The sequence below is a fragment of the Enhydra lutris genome, unplaced genomic scaffold (genome assembly GCF_002288905.1).
Source record: "Enhydra lutris kenyoni isolate GAN:26980312 unplaced genomic scaffold, ASM228890v2 scaffoldscaffold23, whole genome shotgun sequence".
NCBI classification, from domain to species: Eukaryota; Metazoa; Chordata; class Mammalia; order Carnivora; family Mustelidae; genus Enhydra; species Enhydra lutris.
In genome coordinates this window covers 27,173,778-27,189,625 of record NW_019154107.1, presented here as the reverse complement: position 1 = coordinate 27,189,625, position 15,848 = coordinate 27,173,778, and the positions used below count along the sequence as shown (strand labels likewise).

Here is a 15,848-nt window from a genome sequence, read left to right as displayed (position 1 = left end):
TCAGCAGGGAGCCTGCTTCTCCCTCTCCCACTCACCCTGCTTGTGTTTCCTCTTTCGTTGTCTCTCTCTCTGTCAAATAAACAAATAAAATATTTTAAAAAATTATATATTGCTGGGGCGCCTGGGTGGCTCAGTGGGTTAAGCCGCTGCCTTCAGCTCAGGTCATGATCTCAGAGTCCTGGGATCGAGCCCCGCATCGGGCTCTCTGCTCAGCAGGAAGCCTGCTTCCTCCTCTCTCTCTCTGCCTGCCTCTCTGCCTACTTGTGATCTCTCGGTCAAATAAATAAATAAAATCTTTAAAAATTATATATTGCTTAGAGAGTATTAATCAATACATGGGCATCACCTATCAGTCAAAAACAACAGTACCATTTCCCCACACCAGGCCCCGTACCTACTTTCTCCAGTTAACTGCCCTCTCAGTTACTTTTTAGCTATGGGTTAGGCAAATTCTCCTCAGGACCCTTGTTTTTGTCACCCAAGAGAAGCATAGAGGCAGTTCTGAAGGTAAGAACTTTGCTGCTATTATCTATGGAGAGACCTACAGGGAGGAGGCAAAAATAACCATGGGGGAGTCACGGATATTTCAGAAAACAGAAAACCCAAAGCAGTAGTTATTTGGTCTGTAATGACCATTTGCCATTACCTTTTTATTTGCTTATCATTTTTACCCATTCACCCTAGATTCTCCCCACAAACCGGACTGCTTCAGCTTTCCCAGCCCCTGTAACCGAACAACAGGGAGATACTGCTACACCACTCAGTGTCCCCATGTAAGCCAGTTCAGGAAAGTGCCAGATGGGTGTCACCCAACACCCACTCCTCATCTATAAGGTGATGTAACTAAGTTATTCCCTGATAAGAGATTTTTTTAATGAAAGCCAGCATATGATCTCGACCTTCCTCAGCTCCTGCTTTGCGTAACCTACATGAGGAAAGAAGTGCATTATGTCCTATGATAATATTCAACCTCTGTATCCCTAGTCAAGGCCTGTAAGAGCCCTCTGTAATGCCATGTCTTCACAAACAGCCAATGCTTCCTGCCTCCCCTTATCTTCCCCCAAATACTTGCCTAGTTCCAGTCAGGCCTCAAAGTAGTGGGCAGAAAGAAGAAATAGATTTGCGTTCCTTAGGAGAGAAATGGATTGTTATGGCTGATGGAACACGAGGAAGGGAAAAGACAGGCATTATCAAAGGAGAGGATCATACACAATCTACCAGCCTAACATCCTTTGTTCACTAACCCATCTGTCTCAACTACGATGAGAGCCTGTGTCATCACGCGTCCTGCTTCTGCAAACTTCATCTACAGGCCGGAAGGTGGGTCATGGGCACCCCTAAGGCTGCTTCTGAATCACTCCTGGCTCCCAGTTGATCAGAAACCCTTCAGGAAGGAGTGGAAGGCCTTTCTCCACTTTCTCCTACTGTGACCAAGATTCACAGGCTACTAAAAGTGAGAAGGCACTTACCATACTGCCATGACACAGAAAGACTGAAGACAATGCTTGGGTTCTAGAACCAGACCCGCATCCCTGAGTATTCCAGAATTGACTGAATGAAAAATGCAAGGAACTGTTTTAAGGCAAAGATATTAGGTTAGGAACTCATCTCTAGCAAACAGAACTGTAGAGAAGACCACAGTTAAAGAAAAGGTGGCAGTGATAGTAGCTAATACTGAGAAGCACGTCCCAAAGATCTCTTGCAATCCCTTCACCCCCTTGAAGAGAGGTATTACCTTCTATAATTCAAGTATTTCAGCACAGAGCTCACTTTAAATGAAAAAGAAAATGATATGTTATGGAGGTAGACCACTCGGCTAAACAAAAAAGAAAAAAATCTATTTTCACTTATCCAGAGAGGAATCACATGATGCTATAAAAGCATGAAAACTACGGTATGCAAAACACACAGAGGCAGGAATCCACATTCCCATTGTTTACAGATGTTAAAAATTATTAAATTAAATAAAACACAGAGCTTTGTTGAGACCGACTCCTTTCTCACCCTCACCCTCACCCTCAACCCCAGGCTGGCAAGAAGTGCCTTCAGGGAAGGTATTTAAGAGAACTACTCTGGGAAAGTGGATTCTGGGTTGCTTAAACTGAGCCAAGATGTTGTGCAACCCGTCTTTACCTAAATTATTTTCCATTACTTTCAGAGTTTAGAGAGAAGCAGACAGTTATCTTTATCAGACTGAATACCGGGAATGAGGTCGCCTTTCCCTTCATGCCCCTGAAATCACCATCAACACGGTTTTGATTTCTTATACAATCAGAGGGCGTTGCGGGAGGGGCGGGAGGGCGGGGATCCCATCCTCAGCTTCACAGATAAACGGTTCTCACATCAAAAAACCTTGCGCACATCTGAGGCCATGGATTTCCTAGCAACTCAGAAAGTCAGAAGCGGCCAAACAAGTTTCTTGCCAAATGCCTGGGAACTACATATGTCCCAGGGCTACACAATGATACCAACTTTTAAACATGCCTACACATACCACCACTACGGTCACTCACTCGAGATCCCGCGCCCCCCCCCCCACCTTGCCTTCTCACAAATAATAAACGCAGGTTGCCCTGTGCGATTTAAAAGCCAGACTCCACCAAAGCTGTGGCTCTGGAAAAGCGAGAGAAAAAGATTGGAAGGAGGCTCTCTCTCTCTCTCCCTCCCTCTTTCTTTTTTTTTTTAAATCGATCGCCCCACGGCCGAGGAAATAAAACCAACTCGATCGCTGGAGAAAAGTTAACTTTGCTGTGCCCGGCGGTGGGAAATTTTTCCCATAAGATTCTCACAGCCCTCCTGCTTTTCCCACCGCCCCCCCCTACACACCCCGGACCGCCAGGCGCTCGGCGGTTGTTGCGGCGGCCCCGGACTGGCAGCGCCCGAACAATGACGGGAGGGGGAGGGAAAGTTAGCCAGCCCGCGGGGCGCTCGCGCTCCTGCTCCGGGGGTACCCGCCGCTCACCGGGGGCCTCGCCACTCCCTGAGCCGCCCGGCCCCCCTCTCTCCATGCACTCGGTTCTTCACGCCCCCCACACCGAAACAGCCAGGGGCGCGCCCTCCCTCCTTGGAGCATCCGGCCCCGGGGCGGCCGGCAGAGCAGGTCCCCCCGCCGCGGCTCTGATCCCGGGAGCCCCGAGACCGGGCAGAGCACAGAGAGGGAGGGGGCGCCGGGAGGGGGCACCGGAGGGAACGGCCGCAACAGTTATGGCGCTCAATTCCTGCCCGAGCGGAGCTGCAGCCCGAGCCTCAGCCCGAGCCCGGGCGTCCGCCCCCGCCCCCCGCGTCGGCCACCCGGCACTGCCCCGGGCCGACGGAGGAGCCAGCGGGCACTTTACCTCAGCCCACACACGCTCTCGGCCCGAAGACGCCGGGGACGCCGGAGCGACCGCGCTGTGGGGCCGGGGCGCCCCGGAACGCTGCGAGGCTGGGCCGGGACTTTGCGCTCCGCGGCGCCCGTTTCGACTCCCCGAGGCCGCCACTCCCGCTGCCCACCCGGCGCGACGCCCCCAACGCCGCCCGCGCCGCGTCCAGCTTCGGCGGCGCCTACCTTCGCGCAGCTAGGTCGCCGCTCCTTCTTTTAAGCTCCACACTCGGGCCCGGCAATGTGCCGGGCGAGTCCGGTAGGGGTGGTAACCGCCCCCTTAACCGCTCGCTTTCTTCTCTCCCCTCCCTCGCACCTGCCCCCTAATCTCCTCCCCACCCCCGCCCCCGCCCCGCCGCCTGATCCGCCCGGGCCGCCCCCTGCGCCTCCGCTCCCGCCCTCGGCCCTCGCCCGCCCGGCCCGTCAGGCCTCAGCGTTGGGCAGGCGGTTGGGCGGCGGCGGCGGCGGCAGCGGCAGCGGCGGCTGAAGCGGCGCGGAGCACTATTGTATTCCTGACACTGTGCGCTCCCACGCTCCGCCTCTTCCCCTTCCTTCCAACCCCCCACCCTCAATCACCGCCCCCCCCCCAACCTCAACCGCCGGCCGCGCTCGCCCTACCCGACTGGCTCCCCGCCGTCCGCCCGCCGCGCGCTCTTCTGGCGGGCTGGGCGCCTTCGCCACCGCCGCGCGCCTCGAGGCTCCGCCCACTCGGTGCTCCCGCACCCGCGGCGTCGTGCTCCAGGTGGGTTCTTCTCTGCTCCTGCTGGGCGCGCTGCTGCCGGGAGGAGCCTCGGCCGGGATAAGTGCCCGAGAGGACGATGGGGAGGTGCCTTGGCTGTGATGAAATACAAACTAAGCTTTTCAGGGCCCTTTCAACTCTAAAGTTCTGTAAGTGGACCCTCCTGTAGGAAACTCATTGTCGGCCGCTATTGATTTAAGTTGTTTGCTCTTGAATTACCTATAATAATAAAGCCAGGGTGCCTATTAACAGAATGAATTTATTCAGTTGCCAGCACAAATGGGTTGTGATGGTGTGTGGCTTTTCGAGGTGTCAACTGGGTTAGGCTACCGCTCCAGTTATTCAATCAAAAGTTGATCTACGCATTGCTGTGAAGATATTTTGCGGATGTAATTAAAGCTCCTGATCAGTTGATTTAAAGTAAGGGAGATTATCCTGGATAATCTGGGTGGGCCCGATCATTCCTTTCTGACTGCTTGCCCTACAGATTTTGGATTTGCTTACCCAGCCCCACAAATTGTGTAAGCCAACATCTTTGAATGAATGAATGAATGAATGAATGAATAATGTGTGTGTGTGCACCCGTGTGTGTATAAAATATCCTGTTGGTTGGCTTCTCTGGTGGAATCCTAACTCATACAGATGTTTAAGCAACAAACCCCTTTTGGTTTATTTCTCTGGGTTTGGAAATGGACCATGTGCAATTACCATGAACTCATACTGTCATTTTCATTTACATTTCTTGGCTAAACAACAATGTAGGCTCTTCCGTATTTTGTCTGATTTACATAGTAAAGATGTTGTTCTATTTCATAATACACAAATGTGTGTGTTCTAAAACATTCATAGTCCTTCAGATTTACCTTGTTTTATTAACTTACCTTGAAATAATTATAGATTCACGGGATCTGTAAGAAGTATTACAGCACAGACCCATGTACTCTTCACCCAGTTTCCCCCATGTTAATATCTTACTTAACCAAGATACTGACATGGGTACAATCCACAGACCTTATTCGGATTTCACCAGTTTTACATGCAAACATTTCTGTGTCTGTGTCTATCGTACTACACCATTTTATCACGTGTAGATTTGTGTAACTACCACTATCAACTGTTCCTCCTTCTACCCAGTATAGTCACAGTCACCTCCTTCCCCTACTCCAACCCCTGGCAACCTCTGACGTATTCTCCATCTCTATAATTTTATTATTTCAAGAATATTATGTAAATGGAATCATGCCTTTTGAAATTGGCTTTTCTCCATAATTTGCATAATTTTCTTGAGATCCACCCAAGTTGCTGCGTGTATCAATAGCTCATTCCTTTTCGCTGCTGAGTAGTAGTATTATTATGCTTTGGTGTTCTACAGTGTGTTTATTCACTCACTGAAGGACATTTGGGTTGTTTCCAATTTTTGTTTGTTAAGAATAAGACTGCTATGAACAGTCATGTAGAGTTTTTTTGTGTAAACATCAGATTTCCTTTTTTCTGTGACAAATACGCAAGCAATTGCTGGGTTGGGTGGTGAGTGGAAGTTTAGTGTTGTAAGAAACTGCCAGAGTTTTCCAGACTGTACCATTTTACATTCCCACCAGCAATGTATGAAACATCCAGTTTCTCCACATCTCTGCCAGCCATTTGGTATTGTCCACTATAATTTTATGTTAGCCGTTCTAATAGGTGTATAGTGATATCTCTCTGTGTTCAATTGCATTTCCCTAACGATGTTGACATCTTTTCATGTGCTTATTTGCCATCTGTATATCCTCTCCGGTGAAATGTCTGTTCATGTCTTTTGTCCATTTTCTCATTGTGTTGTTTGCTTCTAACTGTTGAATTTTGAGAATTTTTCATATATTCTAGATACAAGTTCTCTGTCAGATACATGGTTTGCAATTTTTTTCCCGCCGAGTCTGTACTGGTGTTTTCATCTTCTTAAGAGATTTTGCAGACCAAAATTTTTTATTTTGATGAAGTCTCACTTCGCAAAGTCTGCATTTATGTATTGTCCCCTTCCTGTCGTGTCTAAGAAATCTTTTGCCTCGCACCAGGTTCCACAAATTTTCTCTTACATTTCTTTCTAAAAGTGTTATAGTTGCATATTTTACATTTAAATCCATGATTCATTTTGAATTAATTTTCGTATGAAATGTGAACTTAATGAGGTCGAGATTCATATTTTTGTCTATAGATGTCTGATGGCTCAAACACAATTTGTTAAAATTAAAATTAAAACTGTCTTTCCTCCATTGAATTGCTTTTGCACCTTTGTCAAAAGCAGTCGGTCATGTTTGTGTTGGACTAATAGTGTGGGGGTATTTTTTCCTTCCCTATTCTGTTCTGTTGTTCTATGTGCCTATTCCTCTGTGAATACCAGTCTTGAGTACTATAGTTAAACAGTAAGATTTAACATTGGGTAGAGTGATTCTTCCCACTTTATTCTTCAATACTGCGTCAGCCATTCAAGGTCATTCGCCTTTCTGTATAAATTTTGGAACAAACTTATTTATATCGACAGAAACTTTGCTGGGATTTTGTTACAAATTGTGTTAAGCTGATAGATCAATTTGGGGAAAGAATTGACATCTTTACAATATAGAGTCTTCCAATCCATGAAGATGATTTGTGTACCTCTCCATTTCTTTAGATTTTCTTTGACTTCTTTCATCAGCATTTTGGAATTTTCAGCATATAGATCCTGTACATATTTTGTTAAGTGTATACAGTATTTCATTTTCTTTGGAGTGATCATAGATAGTATTGTGTTTTTATTTTCAGCTTTCTCATTCATTGTTCATTATTAGCATATAGAAATGCAGTTAATTTTTGTGTGTTGACCTTCTATCCTTTGACTTAGCTGAATCCACTTAACAGTTCTAGAAAATTTCTGGTAGATTCTTTGGGATTTTCTACATAGACAATCATCTTGTCTGTGAACACAGTTTTGTTTCTTCCCTTCCAATCTGTGTGCTTTTTATTTCCTTTTCTTACCTCATTGTGCAGGCTAGAACTTTCAGTTCTATGTTGAGTAAGAGTGAGATGAGTGGACGTACTTCCCTATTTCCCTATCTTAGGGGGAAACATTCCATCTTTCACCATAAGAAAACTATTAGCTGCTCTTTATCAAGTTGAGAAAGTACCCTTCTATTCCTAATTTGTTTAGAGTTTTTAATCATGAACGAATGCTGAATTTTGTCAAATGCTTTATCCCCATCAATTGATAGGATCATAAGATCTTTCTTCTTTAGCCTGTGGATATGGTAGATTACATTGATTGAACACCGATTTTTTAACTGACCCTCCATACCTGGAATGAGCCCCACTTGATTATGGTGTAATTCTTTTTATACATTTCTGGACTCTATATCACCAATATTTTGTTGTAGATTTTTGTGTCAAAATTCCTGAGAGAAGTTTTGAGGGTTTTTTTTTTCCCCCACACTGTCCTTGGGGAATAGGATAATACTAGCCTCATAAAATGAGTTGGGAAGCTGTGCAGAAAAGAGTTAATACACAGATCCTTTGTGGGTAACTGGGAACTTGGGTTTCAGGAGGGTTCCCACCATTCCCAGGATTGATAAGAGTGGTTTACCGTCCCTAAACTGTTTGTACATAAGTGATTTATGCTGGGACTACATTTCAAGCCTCCTGATTGCCAAGCTGTGCAGAAAAGCGTTATCATAGCAGGCCTGATGGCTCTCTTTTGAATGGCCAGCCTGCTTGTGAGGTTCGTCCCTGGTTGGCATCTGTAAACTTGGATTTAAGGAGGGCTCCCATCATTACCAGGACTGATAAGAGTGGCTCACTGTGCCTAAACTGTTTATACAAACAATATGGTTTATGTTGAACATCTGCTTTACTTCTGGGAGTCTGGCATTTTGGTGAGTGCTAGACAGAGGGTACCTCTATGACCAACCCTCAATAAATACCCTGGGAACTAAGTTTCTCATGAGCTTCCCTGATAGATAGCATTTCACATGTATTGTCACAACTCTTTGCTGGAGGACTTAGGTACATCCTGTGTGACTCCACTAGGAGAGGACTCTTAGAAGCTTGTTCCTGGCTTTCTCTGGACATCATCCCCTGTGTCTTGCCTTTCCCCTTTGGTAATTTTGCTCTACAGTCTCTCACTGTAATACGTCATAGCCATGAGTCTGACTATATGCTGAGTTTCTAGTGAATCATCGCCTGGGAATGGTCTTGGGAACCCCCAACACAGAAGTGTTCTCTCTTCTTTTGTATTCTAGAAAAGACTGTAAATTTGGTGTTAGTTCTTTAACTGTTTGGTAGAATTCTCCAGTGAAACCATGTGCATCTGGAGCTTTCCTTTTTCAAGACCGTTTAAATTACTAATCTAGGGACACCTAGGTGGCTCAGTCGGTTGAGCATCTGCCTTTGGCTCAGGTCATGATCCCAGGGTCTTGGGATTGAGTCTTGCATCAGGTTCCTTGCTCTGCAGGGAGCCTGCTTCTCCCTCTGCCTGCCACTCCCCTGTCTTGTGCCCTCTCTTTCTTTCTCTCTGACAAATAAATAAATAAAATCTTTTTAAAAATTACTAATCTAATTTCTTTAATAGTTATTGGACTGTTCAGGTTATAAATTCCATATTGGTTGAATTTTGGTAGTTTGTGGTTTTCAAGGAATTGGTCCATTTTATCTAAGTTGTTACATTTAAATGCCTAAGGTTTCTCATAGTATTCCTTTTGTAAAAACACAGTCACCATCTCACATATCTACTCTTTTTGTTGGTAAGAATATTTAAGTTCTACTCTCTTAGCAAATTTTAATTATAAAATACTGTGTTATCAACTATAGTCACTATGGTATGCATTAGATACTCAGACTTTATTCATCTTATAGCTGAATGTTCATAATTTTTTATCAACCTCTAGTTCCCCCACCCCCAGCTTCTGGTAACCACTATTCTACTCTCTGGATCTATAACTTTGACTTTTTTTTTTTAAAGATTTTATTTGAGAGAGAGAGTGTGTGCAAGAGAGAGCATGTGCGGGGCAGGGGATGGCCACAGAGGGAGAGGGAGAAACAGACTCCCCACTCCTACCCCCACCCCCCAGCAGGGAGCCTGAAGCTGAGCTCCATCCCAGGGCCCTGAGATCATGACTCAAGCTGCAGGCAGATGCTTAACCGACTAAGCCACGCAGGCACCCCTATGATTTTGACACTTTTATTTTCTATTAAAAAAAAATCTTTAAGATTCCACGTGTAAGTGATACCGTGCAATATTTGTCTTTCTCTGTCCGGCTTATTTCATTTAGCCTAGTACCCTCCAGGTCCATCCATGCTGTCACAGATGGCAGAATTTTCTTCTTTTGTAAGGCTGAATGATATTCCATTGTGGGGTGTGTGTGTATGTATACACACATATATATTATATATACATATACATACATGTATGTATATGTATATATGATATATATAAATATATGTATTTACTTGATCCATACATATATATTTAGTTGATCCCTTTACTTAGTCAATTTATTTGTTGACAGGCATTTAAGTTGTTCCCATACTTGGCTATTGCTATTGTGAATAATGCTGCAATGAGCATGGGAGTGTAAATATCTCTTTGAGGTAATGGTTTTATTTCATTGGATATATACACCCAGAAGTGAGATTGCTGGATCATACAGTGGGGATGGGGGTGGGTGGAGGGGTTAGTGTCAAAGAAATTAAATAATTTGCAAGTTTCTTTTCCAAATAGAGACAGACTTTATGAACATTCTGTTCATAGATTGACTATAAATTTGCTGTGGACAGACATTCACATAGCATCTGTTTTCCAAAGAATCTGGGTATTGTGTTGAGGACTTTATTTTCCTTTCCATGGCTACAGGGTCTGTAGTAAGATTTCCCCCTCACATTTGTGATATTAGTAATTTGTGTCTTCTCTCTTGTAGGTTTATTAATTTGATCTTTTCAGAGAAACAGCTCGTTGTTTAATGGAGTTTCTCTGTTGTTTTCCTGTCTTCAATTTAATTGATTTCTACTCTTCATTATTATTTTTTAAAGAATTTATTTTTTTAAGATTTTATTTATTTATTTGAGAAAGAGAGAACAGAGGGGGAGTGAGAAAGAGGAGCAGGCTCCCTGCTGAGCAGAGAGCCCAACGTGGGGCTCAATCCCAGGACCCTGGGATCATGACCTGAGCCAAAGGCAGATGCTTAACCAACTGAGCTACCAGGCGCCCCTCTTATTTTTATCCTTCTATTTATTTTGAATTCATTTTATTTTGCTCTTCTTTTTCTAGTTTCTTGAGGTGGGAGCTTAGGTGATTGATTTTAGACCTTTCCTCTTTCCTAATGTAAGCGAGCATTTCATGTTCTAAATTCCCATGTCAGCCCTGCTTTAGCTACATTCCATCAATTTTGTTATGTTATATTTTCATTTTTGTTCAGTTCATTGTATTTTTTTAAAAAATTCGCTTGACAGTCTCTTTTTGACCTATAGATTAGTAAGAAATGAGTTGTTTAGTTTCTGAATGTTTGGAGATTTTCCTGTTGACTATGTTATTAATCTCTAGTTTGATTCCACTATGGTCAGAGAACATATTCTGTATGTTCAGAGAACATACTTCAGTTCTTTTATGTTTGTTGAAGTTTGTTTTATGACCCAGAATATGAGCTATCTTTCTCGGTGAACGTTCTATGGGTATTTGAAAAGAATGTGAATTATGCTGTTATCGGGTAGAGTGTCCTATAAATTAGATCGTGTTGCTTTATGGTTTTGAGTTGTATAGTCTTGCTGATTTTATGTTTAGTAGTTCTACTGCTAAGAGGGAGTGCTGAAGTTTTTTTTTACTGTAACCATGGATTTTTCTGTTTCTCCTTTCACTTCTTTCAGATTTTGAAGTTCTGTTTGATGCATACACATTTTGGATTGCTCTATCTTCTTGGTGGATTGACCCTTTCATCATTATGCAGTATCCCTCTTTGTCCCTGTAATTTTGTTTGCTCTGAAGTCTGCTTTATTGATATTAATATAGGCATGCCTTTTACAAATTAATATCTGAGTAGCATGTCTTTTTCCATCCTTTTATTTTCTACCTACCTATATTGTCATATTTGAAGTGACTTTCTAGTAGGCACCATCTAGTTGGGTTGTTTTTTAATTTTTAAAAAAGATTGTATTTATTTATTTGACAGGGGGAGAGAGAAAGAGAGAGAGAGAGAAAGCACACAAGCTGGGGGAGTGGGAGAGGGAGAAGCAGACTCCCCACTGAGCAGGGATCCTGATGCAAGCCTTGATCCCAGGACCCCAAGATCATGACCTGAGCCAAAGGCAGCCGCTTAACCCACTGAGCCACCCAGGCGCCCCTAGTTGGGTTGTTTTTTACAACCATTCTGTGACTTTCTGTATTTTAACTCATGTGTTTAGACTGTTCACCCTTAACATAGTGACTGATTTTTTTTTTTTTTTTTTTTTTAGATTTTATTCATTTATTTGACAGACAGAGATCACAAGTAGTCAGAGAGGCAGGCAGAGAGAGGAGGAAGCAGGCTCCCCACTGAGCAGAGAGCCCGATGCGGGGCTCGATCCCAGGACCCTGGGATCATGACCCGAGCCGAAGGCAGAGGCTTTAACCCACTGAGCCACCCAGGCGCCCCCATAGTGACTGATATTTTATGGCTAAAGTCTAACTTTTTTTCCCCCTCTATTTCTCATTTTTCTCTTTTCCTTTCTTGCCTTACAATGGGTTACTTGAATATTTTTTAGAATTCCATTTTGAGGGGCGCCTGGGTGGCTCAGTGGGTTAAAGCCTCTGCCTTCAGCTCCGGTCATGATCCCGGGGTCCTGGGATCGAGCCGCATCTGGGCTCTCTGCTCAGCGGGGAGCCTGCTTCCTCCTGCCTCTCTGCCTACTTGTGATCTCTCTCTGTCGGATAAATAAATAAAATCTTTAAAAAAAAGAATTCCATTTTGACTTACATAGTGTTTTTAAGTATGTCACTTTATATAGTTTTCTTAATGCTTGCTCTAGGTATTAAAACACACATGTATGGGGCACCTGGGTTTCTCAATCCATTGAGTATCTGCCTTCAGCTCAGGGTCCTGGGATCCAGCCCCAAGTTGGGCTCCCTGCTCAGTGGGGAAGCCTGCTTCGCCTTCTCCCTCTGCCTGCTGATCCCCCCGCTTGTGCTTACTCTCTTTCTCTTTTCCTGTCAAACAGATAAATAAAAATCTTAAAAAAATAAAATTAGGGTTGCCTGGGTGGCTCAATTAGTTAGGCGTCTGCCTTCAGCTCAAGTCATGATCTCAGGGTCCTGGGATGAAGCCCCATGTCCCATGTCGGGCTCCCTGCTCAGTGGGGTCCTGTTTCTCCCTCTCCCTTTGCCTTTCCTCCTGCTTGTGCTTTCTCTTGCTATCTCTGTCACTCTCTCTCTCTCTTTCTCTCAAATAAATAAAAATCTTTTTAAAAATAAATAAATTTTTAAAAAATAATAAAACACACGTATATAACTTATCACAGTCTGCTGGGTGTAGGAAACTTACTTTCATTTAGGTCCCTTTACTCTCCTACTGTTAAAATATAATTTTCTTGCCGATTTCATCTACATACATTGAACCCCAGATCAGATGGTGTTACAATTTTTGCTTTAACAACCCATCATGATTGAAAAAAATTCATGAGGTAAAAGACAATCTATTTATCCTTATTTATACACATTTCATTGTTTTCCTTCTTTTCTGAAATTTTAAGCCCCCTGTTATCATTTCCATTTTCTTTGGAGAACTTCCTTTCACCATTCGTTAATGGTAAATCTGCTAGTGAAAATTTAGTAAGTTTTAGGTCATCAGAGAATGTCCATTTCATTCCTGAAGGATATTTTTGCTGAACATGGAATTCAGAGTTGGCAATTCTTCTCTTTCATCCTTTGAAAAATGTATCTTTTGATTTCAGATTTCAGATGAGAAATTTGCTATCAACTGAATCAGTGTTCCTCTACAGGTAGGAATTTTTTTCTCTCTAGCTGCTTTCAAGATTTTTTCTTTATCTTAATTTTCAGAAGTTGTTTATGATATGTTTCGGTATTGTATTTTTGGGGTTTTCCTGTTTGGTTTCACTGAGCTACTTAAATCTGTAGGTTTATATCTGCCAAATTTGGGACATTCTCAGCTGATTATTTCTTTGTTTTTTTTTTAATTATTACTTTTGTTTATTGATCTATTCAATATTGTGTTTTTTAAATTTTAATTCCGGCTTAGTTAACATACAGTGTCATATTAGTTTCAGGGGTACAATATGATGATTCAATACTTCCGTACAACACCCAGTGCTCATCAGGACAAGTGCCCTCCTTAATCCCCATTTTCTATTTCACCCATGTCCTCCACCCACCTCCCCTCTGGTAACTATCAGTTTGTTCTCAGCAGTTAAGCTAGCCATTATTTCTTCAAATTCATTTTCAGTCCCACTCTCTCTTCTACTTCAGGGACTTCAGTGATGCAAAAATTAGTACTTTTGTTATTGTCCAACTGGCTTCTGAGACTCTGGGATATTTCCCCCTCATCTATTCTCTCTCTTTTTTTCCGATTGGAGAAATTCTATTGTTCTGTCCTCAAGTTCACTGATTCTGTCCTGTCATCTTCATGCTACTGTGAGTCCATCCAGTCCCCTTTTAATTCTGATGATTTTTCACTCCTGCAATTTCCATTTGGGTGTTTTTTGTAACCCCTGTTTCTTGGCTGAAGTTTTCTATTTTTCCTCCATTTGTTTCAAGGGAATCTGTAACTGTTTATTGAAACATGTTTTTAAATGATGGTTGCTCTGAAGTCCTTGTAAGGTAATTCCAATATCTGATTTATCTCAATGTTAGGTCTTTTTTTCTTTTCTTTTTTTCATTTTATTTATTTATTTACTTGAGAGGGAGAGAGTGAGCAGGGGAGGGGCAGAGGGTAAAGGGAGAGAATCCTCAAGCAGACTCCCGGCTGAGGGCAGAGCCTGACCCAGGGCTCAATCCCAGGACCCTGAAATCATGACCTGAGCCAAAACCAAGAGCCCGACACCGGCTGAGCCCCCCAAGCGCCCACTGTCCGGCCCACCCCCCACTGGGTTATGTCGGTTAATTGTCTTTTCCCATTCAAGCTGTGATTATCCTCGTTCTGAGTATGATGAGGGCTTTTCCATTGTCTCCTGGACATTTGGGATGTTAGCGGACCCTGGATCCTACTTAAATCTTCTGTATTAGCAGGCAGTGACCCCATGTGTAGCACAGGGGGCATGGCCTTCTTTTGTGGACTATGGTTCCAATGACAGTGTAGTTTTCAGAACCCTCACTGTGCTATCCCGGTCTGCTTTGTCTGTGTGCCACTTAAAGCCGCTTTGAAAACTTAGGTAGTATTCTGCCCTGCGGTTCTGTTCTCAGACTTTTAGGCATGTTGATGTCGTCCCGCAGGTGTCTTTCCTCACTCCCCAGGCAGATTTAAAGAATTCCTTTCTCCAGCTCCCTCCTCCTTGAGATCCTTCCTTCACTTTATAATTGGAAGCCTGAGGGGCACCAGCTGCCACTGGCAGACAAGGGTGAAAGTCCGGATTCCTCACTCTGTCTCCACTGACACGGCAACACCCGCCAGGGGAAGCATCTTTCTGGATTCTCAGCGGATGCCAGGTGGGAGGGAAGTGGCAGATGTCCGCACTCCCCCACAGTCTCTCCTCCGACGCCACTAGCGGGAGAGGAAAGTGCCTTCCCTGCCACCTGCCACGTGGTGGGGGTCAGGAGATCACCAGATGGGGGATGGGGGGATGCCAGGCCTGCAGGGGCTGGAAGTGCTCGCTCTGGCTACCTGCTGCTGCTGCTGGGGGGCGGGGCATGGTCGCAGGGACCCTTCGCTGGGTCCCGGAGGCTGCTGGCAGGGGAAGAGCACGCCTCCCCCCAGGGCTGCCTGGTTCAGAGGGGCTCCAGCTCGCTCTGGATGGGTGCCAGGGGCGGGGGAGGAAAGTGCTTCCTGGGGCTGCCTGGTGCTGCTGAGGCTCCCCCTGTCTTGGCTGGTGTTCCTGGAGGGAGAGGAGGGCGTTCCCCCCTAGTCTTCTGAGGCTACTGAATGGGGAACCAGAGTCTCTATCCGGTCCCTCCTCGGCCTCTGCTGACACCTCTGGCTGGGTTAGGGTAGGTGTTGTCAGAGGTTTCTCTCCTACTGGACTGGGATTCTCTCCTTTCCTGGTCCTTTGGCCGGAAAGGAAAAGTTTTTCTTTGCTTTTGTTGGTCTTTGCTTGTTTGATTTTTTTGTTTATTTGTTTGTTCTGTTTTTCTTTTTGGTCCGCTCTGGAGAGTCTAGGTTGCAGGCTTCTCCAGAACCCAGGCTGGGATTTTGAAAAAACAGGGAGCACACCACTGGGTTTCCTCGAATCTTGGGGTCTCCAGCTGGCCCACGTTCCTCTTGCCACCACAAGAGTCCCTTTATTATGGGCTTTAGTATTATTTACAGGCATTCTAGTGAGCTGTACTTAGCAGGGAGGAGCAAGGAGAAATGAGGCTATGCCCTCTTGTCTGGAATTTGAAGTCACCTCCTTTTTTATTTTATTTTTTTAAAGATTTTATTTATTTATTTGACAGAAATCACAAGCAGGCAGAGAGGCAGGCAGAGAGAGAGAGGGCGGGAAGCAGACTCCCTGCTGAGCAAGGAGCCCGATTCCAGGACCCTGAGATCATGAACCGAGCAGAAGGCAGAGATTTAACCCACTGAGCCACCCAGGCACCCCACCTCCTACTTTAAAAGAAATTAA

At 44.4% G+C, this 15,848-nt stretch overlaps 2 protein-coding genes across 3 annotated transcripts in view; one reads left to right on the top strand and one right to left on the bottom strand.

Annotated features, from left to right (window-relative positions):
• LOC111150576 (jade family PHD finger 3) overlaps positions 1-3,643 on the bottom strand; it is a 131,839-nt gene extending 128,196 nt beyond the window's left edge. The window contains exon 1 of one of the 2 annotated variants that reach the window (XM_022508073.1): positions 3,548-3,643. The gene's annotated coding sequence lies outside the window, so the exon portion shown is untranslated. Of the gene's footprint in view, positions 1-3,335; positions 3,393-3,547 lie in introns of those variants that run through there. The other variant, XM_022508074.1, reaches the window with a different exon arrangement.
• Positions 1-15,848, top strand: part of LOC111150571 (zinc finger protein 674-like) — an 886,492-nt gene that overhangs the window by 459,749 nt on the left and 410,895 nt on the right. The window lies entirely within an intron of this gene.